The following is a 21,963-nucleotide window of genomic DNA, read 5'->3' on the forward strand; positions in this document are numbered from 1 at the left end:
CTCTTTTGAGGGGATCATGCCCATCCCTACTACAGTTTGTTTTCCGTCAACATGATGGCTTCTACCGGCAGAGCAATGCAACGTGTAACACAGCTCGCAGTGTTCACGCATGGTTCGAAGAGCACTAGAATACGTTTACCATACACCCCTGGCCACCAAGCTCCCCGGATTTAAACCCAATCGAGAATCTGTGAGACCACCTCGATTGGGCTTAATGCGCCATGGATCCTGAACCGAGAAACCTAGCGCTATTGCACTGGTATCGGCACGGCTTCACATCCCTGTCAGTACCTCCCAAAACATCAATCACTCTGTTTCTGCACGTCTTGAAGTGGTCGGTCTTCTAAAAGGTGATTCTTCAGGCTTTTGACAGGGGACACATTAACTTGATTAGAGAGTGTATGAAGGTTCCTTCCCATGCCTTTCGTGGACAGAAGATGCTTGCGCGTCTTTGTAACAGCTGCTTGCCTAACTTCAACAGTACGATTTCTACTGCATAGATACGAAGAAGACTAAACAATATTCCAAGTTTCTTCCAAGCAAGACGACGTGAACTAAGAAGGTTCTGTCGACATGTATGACGTCTCTCTCCGAGTATCTGCCAGTGAAGAGTTTTCAAGATATCTTTTACAATCCGTCAGCCGCTAACGATGGACCTAATATTGGTCTGCTCCTTTCAGCAATATTCAAGTGTGAATCGTACAATTGTTTTGAAGACAAACTATAATTTTCCAGTAACATAACCTGTACTTTGCATAACGTAAAATCTATCCCTTAACTTTACTGCCATTAATGAAAATACAGCCTTGCAGCGTCACTTAATTTATCTTATCACTGTACTCTCTTCTCAATCACCCTTAACATTACCTCTAGGCCGGTAGATGTATAACGTGCAATAACTGGAATCCAAGCCTCGATATAATTTCCGAGAGTTACATAAAATTCTCTGCAGTCAAAAAATACTTTCTCTTTCGTTCAATAGCGAGTTATTACAATTACAGTTTTGATTGTGCAATTATTTCTCTTGGACAGAGAATATTAATTGTGCACTCGACCGATATAGCCAAGCCAAAGCTGAGGTCCAATAAAAGTTATAATTTGCACTGCGGGTAATTTAGACTCGTAAAGTTATATTTCGATAGTCTCGTTCACAATTAAATAATATTTTTAGATACGTAAGCGAAAATGAATACAGTATCACTGGAAATGTGAAGTTAATTTCAGACGTGTTTTACATTCCATTACACACTGAGATGAAAAACACGCGGAACTGCGACAAGCAAAATGGAATTTATTTGGCTGACCGTTGCCTTAATGATACTCGGAGAATTGGTTAGAAATGAGTGACCGTTTATGTAAAGATTCAGGTTTGTGGGAAATGCAACGCTAGGTCGAGTTAATCTAAACTACGAACATTTGTATGCATTGAAGCATTATAGCTTCTGTGCCAGTGATGCAAGTCCAACGCTTGTAATGCTCGTTGCTTTCACATAACAATAATTAAGGGCACGATGTACTGATGCAAGACAAGCTTTGACAATACAAAAGGTAAGCTATTCTGGCAGTAGGCCACTATACACGAAGACGACACCAATACAGTGAAATGAACGAACCGGCTATGTTTGTGTTTTAACGAACCTCCTAACAAAGATAAGTTGCAGAAAAAGTTAAACTTCTGTAAGCCTAAGTCAAGACTGAGATTAACAGTTATTTATTTGCTCTAACGATTGCCACAAATCACGAGGAGATTAACAGAGAGCAAAGTCCTGTGTAATTAAAATTAATTACAAACTGACACTGAAGCAGCGAGAGCATCAAAAATTATGGAAAGTAGTATGGAGCTAGCGCAGTAAGATCTGCTTATCTGAACAGCTTTTGTAATCAAAGTCAGCGTTGCAATACGAAGCCGCAGATATAACCAAAGTGAGCAACACGCAGTTGCGTAGAAAACTAAGTAATTAATGAGCTACACAGAATATAGATCACGCTCCCGCAATCGAACTATTTTCTTTTTCTTATGTATATACACGTTAGTCTTCTGTCTTGTTTGATGCGGCCTGCCAAGACTCCCTCTCCTGCGTTAGCGTCTTCATTTCAGAGTATCATTCGCCCATTACGTCTTCAATTATTTTCTGGATGTATCCCAATCTCTGTCTTCCCCTACAGTTTTTACCTTCACAATTCTAAGTAGTACCGTGGTGTCATTTCTTGATCCCTTAACACAAGTCCCAACACCCTTCTTCTTGTCAATGTTTTCCATATGTTCTTTTCTTTACCTTGCAAGCCTCCCGATTTCCAACATTCTTCTATAACACCACATCGCAGACGCTTCGATTTTCTTCTGTTCCGGTTTTCGACATCTACATCTACATCTACATGGATAGTCTGCAAATCACATTTAAGTGCCTGGCAGAGGGTTCATCGAACCACCTTCTAACATTCTGCGTGGTGTCTTTTGTTCTACGTCGTGTCTCCCTACCACTTTCGCGGAACGACGCTCTGAGCGTGTTTTTTAGGGAATTGACTAGTTTGAACCTGGGACCTGTTGCTGTCAAGGAGAAGCCAGACCACACATGACATGTAGAGTTCAGAAGAGTTCAGTGAGACTAGCTGTGGTGTCACCGCCAGACACCACACTTGCTAGGTGGTAGTTTTAAATCGGCCGCGGTCCATTAGTACATATTGGACCCGCGTGTCGCCACTGTGTGATCGCAGACCGAGCGCCACCACAAGGCAGGTCTCGAGATACGGACTAGCACTCGCCCCAGTTGTACGGACGACGTAGCTAGCGATGCACACTGACGAAGCCTCGCTCATTTGCAGAGCAGATAGTTAGAATAGCCTTCAGCTAAGTCAATGGCTACGACCTAGCAAGGCGCCATTAGTAACATTGCATGTATCTAAAGAGTCTCACTTGTATCGCCACAATCTCCAGATGTACCACAAGGATGGATTAATGTTAAGTATTCCAGAAGCTACATACTTTTCTTTATAGCATTCATTACGTATCCTGTTTCAGACCTCACGGCATCCAGCTTTAGCTTAGCGCGTGCCTTTCGGCTTCCTCTCATTGTGTCTAGGCTGTTTTGTCTAGACACAACAATTTTTGGCGACGAGTCAACGGAAAGGGTCTTGTTCTTTCTAATTGCTTACATTTACTTGTGTCATGGCTTCGCCAGATGTACTGTCCGAATTTTATCGCTTGCAGAATCAGCAGACGCAGGCGTTATTGGATGCCCTTGGACAGCTCGTCCAGGGTCAACGTGCACTGCAAAACGATGCGGCCGCCGCCGCTTCATCGCTACCGCAGCCACAACATGCAGTTGCACCCACGTTCCGGCATTTTGACCCAGCTCAGGAAACATGGACGGAGTGGTCACGCCAGTTTGGATTTCATCTCGCCGCCTACAGAATTCAAGGTAACGAGCGGCAGCCTCATTTATTGTCGTGTGTAGGGGTGCAAACGTACCATGTGATAGTGAAATTATTTCCCCGACGCGACGTAGCAACTCTGTCCTACGAAGAAATTTTGTCTGCTTTAGATGCCTATTTCAAGGAAACAGTTAATGTAGTTGCAAAAAGGTATACTTTCTTTCGTACAAAACGTACGACCGGTCAAACTAATCGGGAGTGGGTTGCAACTTTGCAAGGCCTTACTAGGGATTGTGCGTTTGAATGTGACTGTGGCCTTACTTATTCAGATACAATGGTACGTGATGCAATTGCACAGAACGTTTCTGATGTTCGTATACGGGAGCAAATTTTGAAACTAGTTAATCCCTCCCTTCAACAAGTGATAGACATATTGAATAGACAAGACACGCTTGACTTTGCTCAGGAATCATTTGAAACTTCGCCAGCCGTGTGTCACATTAACCGGCCCGCCGGGCGCGCTGCGCGGACCGATAAACTGCCCTCGCACACATCCACGCAGCTGCCGCCACGCTCTAAACCAGGTGTGCCGCGCCAGCATACAAATGCAGTGAAATCATGCCTGCGGTGTGCTACTAGACATTCGCGTGAAAATTGCCCGTCATGCCAAGCTATTTGCTTTTTCTGTAATAAGAAAGGACATGTTCAAAGTGTTTGCCAGAAAAAGCTCAGATCAGACAATCACAACCATTCCAGGCCCTTTGCTTCGCGCCAGAATCGAACCAAGGACACTCAGGCTCGTGGACCTTCGCCCATGGACATTCATGTAGTTAATTCCACTTCACCCAGTGCCACTGTCTCTAACAGTGACTGTGTTCCTCCCACAAATACTGTGCATCGACGTCGCCGGAAATCACGTCAATTAGCAAGTGCTTGTGTACCTGTATCAGTTCAAATTGCATGAGACAGTCGCTCTTGTCGCCGGCAGGACAATAAACTTTTTGTAGATTTGGACTTTAATGGCATGGTCATACCATTCCAGCTCGATACCGGAGCTGCAGTTTCATTGCTCAATCATGACACGTACAAACAACTGGGCAAACCTCCGTTGCGTGCCGCAAATGTTCAGTTAAATAGTTATTCAGGTCAGCATATCCCTGTGTTCAGACAGTGCACTCTTCTTGCAACATATAAGGGACAAACAAAACTTGTGTCATTTTACGTTCTTTGTTCTTCTACTGCAGTGAACTTGTTCGGTTTAGATTTATTTCAGTTGTTTAACATGTCTATAGTAAATCAGGTCATATCAGTGAATCAGACTGTGCCTTCAGACAGTGTTTCTCGTCTGTGTGAAGAATTTGCAGACATTTTTGCACCGGGCTTAGGTTGCGCTCAGAACTATGAAGCAGCTACAGAGTGTGTTGGGTAAAAGTAACTATTATCATCGCTTTCTGCGCAATGCCTCTTCCATTTCAGCTCCGCTTCATCGCTTACGCCGTAAGGGTGTTCCGTTCGTCTGGACGACGGAATGCCAACGCGCCTTTCACCAGTTGAAATCGGCGTTGCTTTCAAATACTTGCCTTACGCCATTCGATCCCCAGAAACCCCTTTTGTTGATGGTAGATGCATCGGAGTTCGGGATCGGTGCTGTGCTTGCGCACAAAGATGGGTCACATGATCGCCCTATTGCCTTTGCATCAAAATTGCTCTCGTCTGTGCAAAGAAATTATTCACAGATAGAGAAAGAAGCTTTGGCTCTCGTGTTTGGCGTTACTAAGTTCCATGATTTCTTGTATGGTCGTCACTTTACCCTCATCACAGACCACAAACCTTTGACGTCGCTTTTTCATCCGAACAAGCCTGTCCCTCCGCGTACAGCGCAGAAATTCATTCGCTGTTCTATTTTCCTCTCGCAGTACCGCTACGATATCTTGTATCGGTCCACTGCTAAGCACGGAAACGCCCATGCGTTGTCCCGTTTGCCTGTTGCTGAGGATAGAGCATTCGATTCTTCCGAACTTGCTTGCATGTTCATTGATTCGGTAACCGATGAAGTGGTCGAATCGTTTCCGATTGATTTTCGTCGTGTAGCTACAGCCACAGCTGCTGACCCTGTCCTGGCTGCCGTTTTGCGTTTTGTTGCTACGCAATGGCCCTTGTCAAAGTCACGGATCGAGGATCCGTTGGTTCGCCGATTTTTTGCTCACAAGGAGAGACTTTTTGTTCGACGTGGTGTTTTGTTGTTGCGTTCTGATAATGATCAATCCAGAGTCGTGGTCCCACGTTCGTTACAGTCCTCTGTTTTACGGCTTCTTCACCAAGGACATTTGGGTATAGTGCGAACGAAACAACTTGCTCGTCGGCACTGTACTTGGTTCGGAATCGATGCTGCGATTACGAATATGTGTTCTTCTTGCATGGCGTGTGCCGAACAACAATCCGCACCGCCGCGGAAAGTCTTTGCATGGCCAAAAGCCACTTCCCCTTGGCAACGCTTGCACATCGATTTTGCTGGTCCATCCTGGAATGCTCGGTGGTTGGTTCTGGTAGATGCCTTCAGTAATTTTCCTTTTGTTGTCCGGATGTCTTCCACGACGTCCTCTGCCACCATCCAAGCGTTGTCTGCTATCTTTTGCATTGAAGGTCTTCCGCAGACTATTGTTTCCGACAATGGCCCACAATTCATGTCCGCAGAATTTCAGTCATTCTGCCAGGCCAATGGTATTCAACATCTGACATCCGAGCCGTTTTCGCCTCAGTCAAACGGTGCCGCTGAACGATTGGTCCGGACTTTCAAGTCACAGATGTTGAAGTTGAAAGAGTCGCATTCTCGGGAGGACGCGCTGTTGCTCTTTTTGTCATCGTATCGCTCTCAGCCCCGAGATGGTCGCTCGCCTGCTGAATTGCTCCACGGTCGTCCTCATCGAACCTTGATGTCTTTGCTGCACCCGCCGCATCAGGTTCCTGTGCAGCGGCAGACTCCTGCTTTTGCTCCAGGCGACGTTGCATTCTATCGCAACTATCGCGGTTCACGGCGTTGGCTCGCAGAGCGCATTCTTCGCTGCCTCGGCCGCGCGATGTATTTGGTTTTGGGGGCCTCTGGTGAGGTGCGTCGGCATCTCAATCAGCTGCGCCTCTGTCGTCGCACGGGTTCTGCCGCTCCCCGATTGCTTTCAGCGACGGTGCCGTCCGGTCGGCGCCCTGGGGACCCATCTACTGGCTCGCCTCATCCCCAGGTGTTACCGACGATGCCTTCCATTTTGCCCCATGGCGACGCGCCGCTGCCGCCTCCGCCGCCGCCGCCTGTCCTCCAGCCGGCGCCGCCCGCAGTGGACGCTTCGCTGCAGCCGCCAAGCGCCTCCCTGGGTCACGCGCCACCGAACGCTTCCCGTGACCAGCTGTCCTCCGCCTTGGAAATCTTGCCCGCTCCGGACCACATGACGTCATCGCGCGTCGGGTACCCCGACGCAATGGAAGTCGACCCTTCGGCCCCTCCTGTCTCTTTACGGGCGCTTACACCGCATGTTGACGTGCACCCTGGACTAGGTTTTCAGGCGTTTCCTAGCTCCCCTCGGACCGAATAGCCGGGTGCGTGTGGCACAGCCTCGCCTGTTGTTAGGCTCCCCACCTCATCGCATACGTCAACATGGGGTCCTCCCCACGGCGGGCGGAAGCCTTATCACACGACCGTTCGCCGATTTGTGGGGGAGGAATGTGGTGTCACCGCCAGACACCACACTTGCTAGGTGGTAGTTTTAAATCGGCCGCGGTCCATTAGTACATATCGGACCCGCGTGTCGCCACTGTGTGATCGCAGACCGAGCGCCACCACAAGGCAGGTCTCTAAATACGGACTAGCACTCGCCCCAGTTGTACGGACGACGTAGCTAGCGATGCACACTGACGAAGCCTCGCTCATTTGCAGAGCAGATAGTTAGAATAGCATTCAGCTAAGTCAATGGCTACGACCTAGCAAGGCGCCATTAGTAACATTGCATGTATCTAAAGAGTCTCACTTGTATCGCCACAATCTCCAGATGTACCACAAGGATGGATTAAAGTTAAGTATTCCAGAAGCTACATACTTTTCTTTATAGCATTCATTACGTATCCTGTTTCAGACCTCACGGCATCCAGTTTTAGCTTAGCGCGAGCCTTTCGGCTTCCTCTCATTGTGTCTAGGCTGTCTTGTCTAGACACAACACTAGCGATGATATAACCGAATACTTAATGATTTCAGCGTCAGCTCCACTGCACTCCCTGTAAAAGAATCTTAATACTAACTAAATTTAGTGGAAGGGCTTCAAGGCTTTCCTATTTTTAGTTAGCTGGTAAAATAACGTCGAAAAAGCTATTACACAGGACTTTGCTCTCTGTTAATCTCCTCGTAATTTGTGGCAATAGTTAGAGCAAATAAATAACTGTTAATCTCAGTCTTGACTTAGGCTTACAGAAGTTTAACTTGTTTTGCAACTTATCTTTGTTAGGAGGTTCATTAAAACACAAACATTGGAAATTTTATTCTACTCACGAAACATTGTTTATAAATTGCACTATTGATAAAAGGAAATGTTTTAATACAGGATGATAAAAACCAACTGTGTTCAACAAAAATGTGAACGAATATTCCCTGAATGGGTTTCCAAGTTCTACAATGGATCGAAGGATGACCTATGCCATATCACATCTATAATCTAGGTTTAAATTAAGTTTCACAAAAGAGAAAACCATCAAAATGGTCTACAGTGACCCTCAATTATCTTTAATTACTTATTTAACTTGTCGTAAAGTACAGTGGCTGATGTGGCTTCTCAATAATTATATAACAGAAAAATCATCGCGTTTCAGATTTTTACTTCACGTAGCAGATGTGAATACCATGAGCTTTAATTGACGATCGACACTAGTATTACGCAAAACGGGGATGTAACAGATGAGACTTCTGCACTTCTGAGTGAAGCCTTATGCGCTCAAAAATTTGGCATCGCGTGCGTTTATTACCTTGTCGTTGGTTATGCAGCGTCAGAGGGCGGCGGGCGACGCAGCTCCATACAGATCGCCGTCTCGGAAGCAACTCTCTCCTAACTTCTCCTTACTACAATTTACCGAAGTTGGTTTAAAAAAAACTATCTGGCTGTGTTTTCATCTGACTAGTCAGGGTCTCAATGTTAACCTTAAGCTCCGCCTACAAGAATTCTGTCTGTCCAATGAGAAACGTTATACTTTTCGTGGTGGGGCAATGTTTTTAACGTTTGCAACGTAACAGAGACGCGAAAAAGTCTCACGCTAAAACTTGCAGCTGGTGTGTCCCTTTTAGTGTTATCGTAAGATCTATACTGTTCTTCTGGAGGGCTCTAGCTTTTAACATGGGCTGGAGGGTGGTCCTGGTGGTTAGCTGGCGACGTTGGTGTCCGTCCCTTATCGTAGGGCCTTCTAGCTTAACACGGTTCTGCTCTCGGCTTCTGTTCTCGTTTCTCCCTTCGGAACTGCGTCTGTCTCACGGTGGGAAGGTATGACATGCATTTAGGCATTCTTGTGTTAGTCTGTGGTATTCCATTTGCTCACTCGTTATTCGTATTACTTTGGTTAATTTAATGTCACGATTTATTCGGAGCTATGTGACATATTACTGGATTTGCTGATCATGTCAGGGTTTTCATGGAAGGTGTTGGATTTGCCTGACACCTTACAACCTTCACAATTCTCTATTATTCCATTCTCGTATAGTGCGCGGAAAGAATGAACACCTATATCTTTCCGTACGAGCTCTGATTTCCCTTATTTTATCGTGGTAATCGTTCCTCCCTACATAGGTCGGTGTCAACAAAATATTTTCGCATTTGGAGGAGAAAGTTGGTGATCGGAATTTCGTGACAAGATTCTGTCGTGACGAAAAACGCCTTCTTTTAATGATTTCCAGCCCAAATCCTGGCCGGCCCGGGTGGCCGAGCGGTTCTAGGCGTTACAGTCTGGAACCGCACGACCGCTACGGTCGCAGGTTCGAATCCTGCCCCGGGCATGGATGTGTGTGATGTCCTTAGGTTAGTTAAGTTTAAGTAGTTCTAAGTTCTAGGGGACTGATGACCTCAGATGTTAAGTCCCATAGTGCTCAGAGCCAACCCAAATCCTGTATCTTTTCTGTGAGACTCTCTCCCATATTTCGCGATAATACAAAACGTGCTGCCTTTCTTTGAACTTCTTCGATGTAGTCCGTTAGTCCTATCTGGTAAGGATTCCACACCGCACAGCAGTATTCTAAAAGACGACGGAAAAGCATAGTGTAGGCAGTCTCCTTAGTAGGTCTGTTACATTTTCTAAGTGTCCTGCCAATAAAACGCAGCCTTTGGTTAGCCTTCCCCATGACATTTTCTATGTGTTATTTTCAATTTAAGTTGTCCGTAATTGTAATACCTAGCTATTTAGTTGAATTTACGGCTTTGAGATTAGACTGATTTATCGTGTAACCATAATTTAACGAGTTCCTTTTAGCACTCATGTGGATGATCTCACACTTTTCGTTATTTAGGGTCAACTGCCACTTTTCGCACCATTCAGATATTTTTTCTAAATCGTTTTGCAGTTTGTTTTGATCTTCTGATAACTTTATTAGTCGATAAACGACAGCGTCATCTGCAAACAACCGAAGACGGCTGCTCAGATTGTCTCGCAAATCGTTTATATAGATAAGGAACAGCAAAGTGCCTGTAACATTACCTTGGGGAACGCCTAAAATCACTTCTGTTTTACTCGATGACTTTCCGTCAGTTACTATGAACTGTGACCTTTCTGACAGGAAATCGCATATACAGTCACATAACTGAGACGATATTCCAGAAGCACGCAATTTCACTACGAGCCGATTGAACTGAAATCCCTTGTCAATAGCACTCAGCACTTTATGTAAATAAAGAGCTAGTTGTGTTTCACAGGAGCGATGTTTTCTAAACCCATGTTGACTGCGTGTCAGTAGACCGTTTCCTTCGAGGTAATTCGTAATGTTCGAACACAATATACGTTCTAAAATCCTACTGCATATCGACGTTAACGATATGGGCCTGTGATTTAGTGGATTAATCCTACTACCTTTCTTGAATATTGGTGTGACCTGTGCAACTTTCCAGTCTTTGGGTACGGATCTTTCGTCGAGCGAACTGTTGTGTATGATTGTTAAGTATGGAGCTAATGCATCAGCATACTCGGAAAGGAACCTAATTGGTATACAGTCAGGACCAGAAGACTTGCTTTTATTATGTGACTCGAGTGGCTGTCCATGATTTATTAGTATACAACGATGCGGTCCAAACGTATATTCTCAGAAATTTCTTCCTCAAATTGACACCACTAGACTTGTCTTGGCCACGATTGCCCTCTTTGCTGGGATACTCTGCTTTTTGCGTCCTCCTTGGTTCGTCTGTGATGGATTACTTTTCTTTCCAAGGCAACATAATTCGTTAACTGCCTCTATATTCTTATCACGAGTTTTGTTGCTAAATTTCTCGCTATCCTTATTTCTGCTGCTTCTCATTACTTGCTCTTATTGCGAATTTCCCTCTACCCGCATTCTGCACTCATTAGACTGTTCATTACATGCAACACATCCTGTAATTCTTCCTGCCTTTCTCTTAGGATAGCAATGTCATAAGTGCATGCAATTGACATTCAGTCACCCTGAATTTTAATTCTACTCTCAACCTTACCTTTATTTCCGTCATTGTTTATTTGATGTATAGGTTGAACTGTGAGAGCGAAAATGTGCGTCCCTGTCCTAAACCATTTTAATGCGAGTACTTTGTTCTGGATCTTTCAGTCTTATTTTTCGCTCTTGGTTCTTTTACGTATTGTATGTCACCCGTGTTCCCCTGTAGCATACTCCAGTTTCCTCAGAGTTCCGAACAGCTTGTATCGTTTCGAACTGTCGGAGGCTTATTCTAGCTCGACAAATCCTGTGAGCGTGTCTTTATTTTTCAGCAATCTTATTTTCATAGTCAACAGCAACGTTAGAGTTGCCTTTCCTAACCCAAACTGATCGTCATGTAACAGAACCCCAGTTTTATTTTCACTACTTCTGTATATTAATCTTGTCAGCGATTTGGATGCATGAGATGTTAAGCTAATTGTGCGATAGTTTGCGCACCTACCACCTCTTACTATTTTCGGAATTGTGTGGACCATACTTTTCCGAAATTCTGATAGTACGTGGCCAGTTCATAATTCTACACAGCAGTTAGAAAAGTCATTTGGTTGCCAGTCTCTTCCCCCCCCCCCCTCCCCCGATGCCTTTAGAAATTCCGATGCAATGTCTTGCAGAGCTTCTTAGAATTCTGACTCTAATACTGGGTCCCCTATGTCTTCCTTACATAGTCGCGAGTAGGCCTAATTTTTCGTACACGTATTTTCATTGTTTTCCGGTAACTTAATTGTCTTTCTGTCACTAAAATCGATTTGTACCATGAGTGTAAAGCGCCTGACGTGCCGTAGAATCGTTAGCTCCGGGGTCTGGTGTGATGGATGTAGTAACTTTTTTCATTGGGGCGATTGTAGTGGCGTGGGAATTGGGAAAAAATCAGCGAGACTCATCAGTGGTTCTGTAGGCTATTCAGTAGAGATAGAAAGATTGTGGAACAGGAGGGGAAAATTGCTGCCCTTCAGGCTAAGTTAGATGAGGCTAGGCGAGAACTGCGCAGGTTAAGGGGGGAGAATGGTAAACAAGGGTGGGAAGTGGTATCAGGCATATGGAACAGGCCAAGAAATTCTTCTGACAGCTTTGTTATTAATATACAAAATAGGTTTGACCTGTTGCCTCAGTCAGAAACTGGTGAGCCTCACACAGAAGTAGATGTAGACAGGGCTCAACAAGCTTTCGGCAGCAAATTGAATAAGAATGTAGGGAAGTCTGCAAAGAGAAAGAAAGTCTTGTTGCTAGGTATTTTGCATGCTAGGGGTGTGGGCCAACTTCTGCAGGATGAATTAGGGTCAGAATACCAGGTCACAAGTTTTTTTCAAACTTCGTGCTGGACTGAGGCAGGTTACAGAGGATTTAGGTTCACTATGTAGAGGCTTTACTATGGAAGATACCGTGGTTATTGTGGGTGGGCCGGGCAACAGTATTGACAGAGATCCGGGGTACAGCATAGAGTGTGACCTGGCAAACATTGCATCAACATCGAGTCATACCAGTGTTGGGTTTGTGTCGGTTTTGGAGCGCCACGACCGACCTCATTTGAGCTCTTCTGTCAGGAGGGTTAATTTGGAGTTGGAACGGCTACTTGGATCTGGTGCAGGGTCACACATTGGTGCGGTTCCTGTTGATTCACTCTGTAGGTGGGACAATACTATACATGGCCTAAACCTCAACAAGAAAGGGAAGGGTAAACTGGCTGGGCTGATAGCAGGAAATTTAAAGGGGGGCGGAACTACATCTCATGGTGGAAACTCTTTTTTAGTGTAAGATCAGTGTCCAGTGGGAAACTCAACCAGGCAAGTACTAAAGATGTCAAAAAAGTTCAAGATACTCACAAAAGTAAAGTGAAGAATAATGTTAGTATATTTCATAACAATATTGGGGGATTGAAGAATAAAACTGATGAGCTTCTGCTTTGTTTAGAAGATATAGAAACTGAGAATGTAATAGATGTACTATGCCTGTCTGAGCATCACATTGTCACTGATATGCAAAAGGTTAGCATCATCAATGGGTGCAAATTAGCTGCACATGTAAGTAGACATAATATGATGAGAGGAGGAGTTGCCATATATATCAAAAGCTTCCACAGTGTAAAAAATTTAGAAACTAAAAAATTTTGTGTAGAGCAACACATGGAAGCATGTGCCACTGAAATTAAACTAAATGATGGAACTTTCATAATTTTAACAGTGTATAGGTCCCCCTCAGGGAACTTCCAGCTATTTCTAGAAAACTTGGATGCTTTGTTGTGCTGTCTGTCAGATAGTGGGAAGCAAATTATCATTTGTGGGGATTTCAATGTTGATTCCCTGAAAGAGTGTAATAGGAAGAATGACCTTGTAGTATTACTCAGTTCTTTCAATTTCAGCTCCGTCATTGATTTTCCTACTCGGATAACAAAGAACAGCAGTACATTGATAGATAACTTTTTTATAGACCAAGATAAGTCTAAGGACATAAATGCTTATCCTGTTGAGAATGGTCTTTCAGATCATGATGCACAGCTAGTTACAGTACATGTCATAGATCCATGCAGTATATCAAATCAGACTTTCAAAGCAGTGCATTCAATTAACAAATAAATATTGCAAACTTTATGGAAAGCTTACAGCAACTAGACTGGGATGAAGTGTATAAGGAACCTGATGCAAACTTGAAATATAACATATTTCATGATACATTTTTAAGGGTATTTGAAAATTGTTTTCCCAAGAAAATAGTAAACATAATTCCAAGAAAACATATAAAAAACCATGGCTAACTAAAGGAATAAGAATATCTTGCAACTGTAAAAGAGAACTGTATCTCACAGCAATAGGGAGTACTAAACCCGAAATTGTTCAATATTATAAAAACTATTGTGCAGTACTAAGAAAAGTTCTTAAAAAGTCCAGAAGCATGTGAATCACATCTGAGATCAGTAACTCTGATAATAAAATTAAAGCAATTTGGAATATTATTGAAAGGGAAACAGGGCAACCAAGAGCACAGGAAGACTTTAGTGCCATAAAACTGAATGACAAGTGTACTAACAAACAATCAGAAACTGAAAATATTTTTAATAATCATTTTTTAAATGTTGTGGAGAAAATAGGATCTAGATCTTCACTAGAAGAGGCAAGACTACTAATAGAAGAGGCCATACCTGTGCAGTTTGAAAGAACTGTAATTCTACCAACCTCTCCCTCTGAAATCAGTAAAATAATAAACTCACTGAAAAGTAAAAGCTCTTACGGAATTGATGGCATTTCCAGCAAGGTACTTAAAGCTTGTTCCCCACAGATAAGTAGTATTCTCAGCCACGTATGTAATAGCTCTTTGGAGCAGGGTGTTTTCCCCGATAGACTGAAATATGCCATTGTAAAACCATTGCATAAAAAGGGGGATACGTCGGATGTCAACAACTACCGCCCAATCTCTCTTCTGACAGCTGTATCAAAAATTTTTGAGAAAGTAATGTATTCAAGAGTAGCCTCCCATATTTGTAAAAATAAAGTACTAACAAAATGTCAGTTTGGTTTTCAGAAAGGCTTTTCAACAGAAAATGCTATATACGCTTTCACCTATCAAATATTGAATGCTCTGAATAACCGGATATCACCCATTGGTATTTTTTGTGATCTCTCGAAGGCCTTTGATTGTGTAAATCATGGAATTCTTTTAGATAAGCTAAATCATTATGGTTTGAGGGTGGCAGTGCACAATTGGTTTAATTCATACTTAACTGGAAGAATGCAGAAAGTTGAAATAAGTGGTTCATGTAATGTTAAAACAACAGCTGTTTGCTTAAACTGTGGGGCTATCAAGTACGGGGTCTCACAGGGCGCGGTTTTAGGTCCTTTACTGTTCTTGATATACATTAATGACTTACCATTCCACATTGATGAAGATGCAAAGTTAGTTCTTTTTGCTGATGATAGAAGTATAGTAATAACATCCAAAAACCAAGAACTAAGTGATGTAATTGTAAAGGATGTTTTCACAAAATTATTCAGTGGTTCTCAGCAAACGGACTCTTTAAATTTTGATAAAACACAGTATATACAGTTCCGTACAGTAAATGGCACAACTCCAGTAATAAATACAGACTTTGAACAGAAGTCTGTAGCTAAGGTAGAATTTCCAAAATTATTAGGTGTGTCCATTGATGAGAGGTTAAACTGGAAGCAACACATTGATGGTCTACTGAAACGTCTGAGTTCAGCTACGTATGCTATTAGGGTTATTGCAAATTTTGGTAATAAAGATTCAGTAAATTAGCTTACTATGCCTACTTTCATTCACTGCTTTCGTATGGCATCATATTCTGGGGTAATTCATCGTTGAGTAGAAAAGTATTCATTGCTCAAAAACGTGTAATCAGAATAATTGCTGGAGCCCACCCACAGTCATCCTGCAGACATCTATTTAAGGATCTAGAGATCCTCACAGTAACCTCACAGTATATATATTCACTTATGAGATTTGTTGTTAATAATCCAGCCCAGTTCAAAAGTAATAGCAGTGTGCATAGCTATAACACCAGGAGAAAGGATGACCTTCACTATGCAGGGTTAAATCTGACTTTGGCACAGAAAGGGGTAAATTATGCTGCCACAAAAGTCTTTGGTCACCTACCAAACAGCATCAGAAACCTGACAGATAGCCAACTAACATTTAAAAATAAATTAAAAAAATTTCTAGATGACAACTCCTTCTACTCATTGGCTGAATTTTTAGTTATAAATTAAGGGCGGAAAAAAACTTTAAACATTAGTGTCATGCAATATTTTGTGTAATGTAATATCTTGGCGGAAGATGGAAGGAATAAGTTGGATGGACAGAGTAAAAAATGAAGAGGTACTGAGAAGAGTGGGAGAGAAAAGGCAGTTACTAGATGTAATAAAGAGAAGAAAAAGAAATTGGATTGGGCATATATTAAGAAAAAATGACGGACTGATAAAAACAGTTTTAGAAGGTTATGTAGAAGGGAAAAGGAAGCGAGGAAGGAAGAGATTCCAGATACTGGATGACATGATGGACGGTACAACATACAGCAGCCTTAAGAAGGAAGCAATGGATCGCAGAAAATGGAGAGGCAAAGGACCTGCTAATGAAGCAGATAACTGATGATGATGAATATCTTGTACAGACATGTTTTATTAACCTGACACGTTCCACATCATTACGAAGTGTCGTATTCATGATCTATGGAACAAGTATTAATCTAATCTAAACTCCAGTTTCTTCTTCTGTCAAGCAGTGAGACAAGTGCTCCCCCTCACAGAGACCTTCAGTTTACTTTTTCCACTTGACCACTCTGTATTTAACAGTACAGTACAATTCCCTTTGCACTCTCGATATCACCACCCTTGCCTTTAATATCACAGAATGTTGTTTGGACTTCTCTATATGCTGAGTCAACCCTTCTGATGATGATTGGTTTGTGGGGCGCTCAACTGCGCGGTCATCAGAGCCCATACAAAGTCCCAGTATGTACACGGTCCAATTTTTACACAGTCCAATCTAGCCACTGTCACGAATGATGATGATGATGAAATGATGAGGATAACACAAACACTAAGCCCCCGGGCAGAAAAAATCCCCAGCCCAGCTGGGAATCGAACCCAGAACACCATAATCCAGAGGCAGCAACGCTAGCCACTAGACCACGAGCTGCGGACAGTCCTTCTGATGATCTCCTTTTCTATTTCTTCGCATTTTTCCTGCAGTCATTTCGCCTTGAGTTCTCTGCACTTTCTATTTACTTCTTTCCTAAGCTATTTATACTGGTTTATTCATGTTTTTCCCTGAGCATTTTTATGCTTCCTCCTTTCGTCAGTCAACTGAAGTATTTCTTCTTTGCTCAGGTTTCTTCGGAGTCACCGTCGTTATACATATTTCTCTCGGTCCAACATCTATCATTACCCTTTTTTAGAGATGTCCAATCGTTTTCAGTTGAACTGCGTACTGTGATATTCCTTATCGCAGTAACCACGTCCTTAGCCAACTTCAAACGCGTCTCATCAGGCGTCAGTACTTTAGTTTCCCATTTCTTTCCATAATAATTCTTCCGTACGATTGTCACAAACTTCAGTCTACTATTCATTATTACTAAATTATGAGCCGAGTCTATATCTGTTCCTGATTATATTTTAGAACCAAAATCTGGTTTCGGAATTCTGTCTGACGATGTAATCCAACTGGAATCTCACCGTGTCTCCGGGTCTTTTCCAAGTATACCTCCTCCTCTTGCGATTTTTGAACAGAGTATTCCGTCCCCTACAACCAGGTTCAAATCTCCCTTGATTATTAGATTTCATCTCTCATTATACTGAATTTCCTGTTCAGTACCCTCATGTGCACTACTGGCCATTAAAATTGCTACACCACGAAGATGACGTGCTACGGACGCGAAATTTAACAGACAGGAAGAAGATGCTGTGGTAAGCTAATGATTAGCTTTTCAGAGCATTCACACAAGGTTGGCGCCGGTGGCGACACCTACAACGTGCTGACATGAGGAAAGTTTCCAACCGATTTCTCATACACAAACAGCAGTTGACCGGCGATGCCTGGTGAGACGTTGTGATGCCTGGCGTAAGGAGAAGAAATGCGTACCATCACGTTTCCGACTTTGATAAAGGTCGGATTGTAGCCTATCGCGATTGCTGTTTATCGTATCGCGACATTGCTGCTCGCGTTGGTCGAGATCCAATGACTGTTAGCAGAATATGGAATCGGTGGGTTCAGGAGGGTAAGATGGAGCACCGTGCTAGATCCCAACGGCCTCGAAACACTAGTAATCGAGATGAAAGGCATCTTATTCGCATGGTTGTAACGGATCGTGCAGCCACGTCTCGATCCCTGTGTCACAAGATGGGGACGTTTGCAAGACAACGACCATCTGCACGAACAGTTCGACGACGTTTGCAGCAGCATGGACTATCAGCTCGGAGACCATGGCTGCGGTTATCCTTCACGCTTCATCACAGACAGGAGCGCCTGCGATGGTGTACTCAACGACGAACCTGAGTGCACGAATGGCAAAACGTCATTTTTTGGGATGAATCCAGGTTCTGTTTACAGCATCATGATGGTCGCATCCGTGTTTGGCGACATAGCGGTGAATGCACATTGGAAGCGTATCACCCGGCGCGATGGTATGGGGTGCCATTGGTTACAAGTCTGTGTCACCTATCGTTGGCATTGACGGCACTTTGAACAGTGGACGTTGTGTTACGACCCGTGGCTCTACCCTTCATTCGATCCCTCCGAAACCCTACATTTCAGCAGGACAATGCACGACCGCATGTTGCAGGTCCTGTACGGGCCTTTCTGGATACAGAAAATGTTCGCCAGCTGCCCTGGCCAGCACATTCTCCAGATCTCTCACCAACTGAAATCGTCTGGTCAATGGTGGTCGAGCAACTGGTTCGTCACAATATGCCAGTCACTACTCTTGATGCACTGTGGTATCGTGTTGAAGCTGCACGGGCAGCTGTACCTGTACACGCCATCCAAGCTCTGTTTGACTCAATGCCAAGGCGTATCAAGGCCGTTACTATGGCCAGAGGTTGTTGTTCTGGGTACTGATTTCTCAGGATCTATGAACCCAAATTGCCTCAAAATGTAATCACATGTGAGTTCTAGTATAATATATTTGTCCAATGAATACCCGTTTATCATCTGCATTTCTTCTTGGTGTAGCAATTTTAATGGCCAGTAGTGTATTTTCTCTAATTCTTCATCTTCCGTTTACGAAGTCGCCATGTATACCTGAACTATCGCTGTAGGCGTTGTCGGCGTTGCCAAATATGGTAAACACAAACCTACTGTGTCGTCCGAACAAGACACAACCAGGGCAAAAGCACCACACGTCTAACATGGGGGCTGGTGCCAGTGCCATAGAGACTCGCCACCTGCGCTAGTTCGACCAGCGGCACGGGCGGCGCTGAGGATGAAGATATCGACTTCGCCTCGGCCAATTGCCGGACGAGTACAATCAGCCAGTGACAGGACGTCAACGGACAGATGCCTACTCGGAAGATGGAAGAGCAGCTGTCCCCCACTTGATTATAGATAAATGTAAATGTCGTGTGACTAGGGCCTCCCGTCGGATAGACCGTTCACCTGGTGCAAGTCTATCGATTTGACGCCACTTCGGCGACTTGTGCGTCGATGAGGATGAAATGACAATGATTAGGACAACTCAACACCCAGTCCTTGAGCGGAGAAAATCTCCGACCCAGCCGGGAATAGAACCCGGGCCGTTAGGTATGACATTCCGTCGCGCTGAACACTCAAATGGTTCAAATGGCTCTCAGCACTATGGAACTTAACATCTGAGGTCATCAGTCCCCTAGAACTTAGAACTACTTAAACCTAACCAACCTAAGGACATCACACACATCCATGCCCGAGGCATGATTCGAACCTGCGACGGTAGTGGTCTCGCTGTTCCAGACTGAAGCGCCTAGAACCGCACGGCCACACAGGCCGGCGCTGACCACTCGGCTACCGGGGGCGGACTTTATTATAGGTAATCGTTCAGGACTGACTTAGACAGAGAACGTCGTTTAGTGAACTCTTAGAAGTGCACAGACAGTTGTTGTAAATTACATTTGCTATGTACTGTGAAGTTTACTAACAATTATTTACACTTAGCCATTGAGGGAGTTTTTTGTGTTCTATTACAAGCTATGTTGCAGACTTCAGCTGTCACTGAAATGTTCACAGTGGCTCAATCTCCCACCTAATTTCCTATTCATCATGAATCCTACTTACGTCATACGATTTACCGCTGGTGTTGCTATTGCGCTATATTAATTTGACCAAAAATCCTTATCCGCTCCCCACTTCGACGTACTGGTCCCCACTTAACTAGATAGCGTCTTTGCATTTCCCTTTTCAGATTTTCTACCTTTCCCTCTACGTTCAAACTTCTGACATTCTAACTTCCGATTCGTAGAAAGTTATCCCTTCGTTGATTATTCCATCTTTGTCTCATTGTCACCTCACCCTTGGCACTAGTCTCCCGGGAATAATTCGGAAACTTTTGCCAGTCTGGAGATCCAATTACAGCCAACATGTCCTGTGGATACAGACGTTGTATGTCTTAAACACTGTGGTTTCCATTGCCTTTTGCATACTCACGCCGTTGATCATTGCTGATTCTTCCTTCTGTTAGGGGCAATTTAAGACCCAAGGGAAAGAACTTCTGTCCGCTCCTCCGCCCTCTCTTCCTAGGTCGCTGGCAGAACGAGGCTGACTTATACCGAAAGTCTTTGGTCACCATTCCAGATGGTTTCAAAATTTGAGCAATAGCAGGTTTCGAACTCAGGACCAAGGAATTTTTTCAAAAATAGTTCAAATGGCTATGAGCACTATGGGACTTAACTTCTGTGGTGATCAGTCTCCTACAACTTAGAACTACTTGAACCTAACTAACCTAAGGACATCATACACATCCATGCTCGAGGCAGGATTGGAACCTGCGACCGTAGCAGTCGCGCAGATCCGGACTGAAGCGCCTAGAACCGCTCGGCCACCACGGCCGGCTAGGAATGTTTTCCTTTGCTACTTACATTCCTTTAAACAGCTACCATGCGCTGACCAGCACCAAACTCCCTCCCTATCGGCCCGGACCACATCACTCTTCCCATTACAGCCCGCTACAGAATGTAAACTGACAGTGGGGTGGGGGGGGGGGGGGGGAGGAAGGAAAGGAAAGGGTAGGAACTAATGATATCAGCTACATTGAGATTTTGTGCGTAATCAGCGCTGACCAGAGAAAAATGTGTCTCGGAACGGGACTCGAACCCAGAACCTCCTGTTTTTGCTATGCAGTTGCGTTAACCAGTGGGCCACTTTTTTGTTGTCATATGTTGTACATACAGTTTATTTAACCACATATCACTTTCTAAAGTAACTCTATTCTGTCGGCACTGGGTCACGGTGTTTATGGGACTTTCTCGGTACGCTCCACGGCCTACTGACATTCTCAGCTAGCGCCACCTATCTGCAGTCCCTGTACATGTCCTCCATGCACGCTAATTTTAGATTCCCGCAGGAGGTCGAGCGTATGTGTGCATCTACAGTGAAAGTTGTGGACGCATTGCTCATCGAGGCCAGTCAATTATGTGAACGCATGGTGTCTTTTCTTTCGGATATGTTCGAAAGTACAGATGTTACAGTCAAAACTCGTTTTTAGTTACAACGCGTTCTTACTAGTTGAAACTAGTTTATACTGAGCCACTCCGTCAAAACGCTTTTTGCCTAGTTAAAACTAGTTTTAACTGACTTTCGCTTTTGACCAGCAGTAAATTCTAGATGTAACTGAGGCTATCAGTATCAACTAGTAAGAACGCGTTCTAACCAAACTAGACAGAACTAGTTCTCACAAAATTTATTTAGGGGCGAATATTAAAATTAAAAGCAATTACGTGTTGAGTGAAATAAAAACAGCATTTTTGTATTTCGCAGGAGAGCTTCTGTGAAGTTTGGAAAGTAGGAGACGAGGTACTGCCGGAAGTAAAGCTGTGAGGAAGGGACGTGAGTCGTGCTTGGGTAGCTAGCACTTGCACGCGAAAGGCAAAGGTCCCGAGTTCGAGTCTCGATCCGGCACACAGTTTTAATCTTTCATGAAGTAGCATTTTTGTATTGTGCAATGCAGTATTTATTGAGAATATTAATCATACATCTAAGTCATTAATATTAACTACAGCAATACAAAAATAACCATACACCGAAGAAACATTTTAAGGAACATTACAGAGCCATATTAACAGTATTAGTTACGAAAGTGGAAGCAAAATAATCATACAGTAGAACTATAGTAATTACTCATACATTTGACAAAAGTTGCTACAATCTTAATTAAAGAGAAACGTACCAAAAAAAAAAAAAAAAATCAACAATTAAATTTC

The 21,963-nt window shown here is 43.6% G+C and overlaps 1 non-coding gene across 1 annotated transcript; it reads left to right on the forward strand.

Moving 5' to 3' along the window:
• Positions 1 to 9,307: 9,307 nt before the first annotated feature.
• Trnas-gga (transfer RNA serine (anticodon GGA)) lies at positions 9,308 to 9,391 on the forward strand. Its single transcript is given in 2 exon segments — positions 9,308 to 9,347; positions 9,357 to 9,391. It is a non-coding gene; the product is annotated as a tRNA-Ser (tRNA).
• Positions 9,392 to 21,963: the final 12,572 nt, after the last annotated feature.

Source organism: Schistocerca serialis, chromosome 9 (genome assembly GCF_023864345.2).
Source record: "Schistocerca serialis cubense isolate TAMUIC-IGC-003099 chromosome 9, iqSchSeri2.2, whole genome shotgun sequence".
NCBI classification, from domain to species: Eukaryota; Metazoa; Arthropoda; class Insecta; order Orthoptera; family Acrididae; genus Schistocerca; species Schistocerca serialis.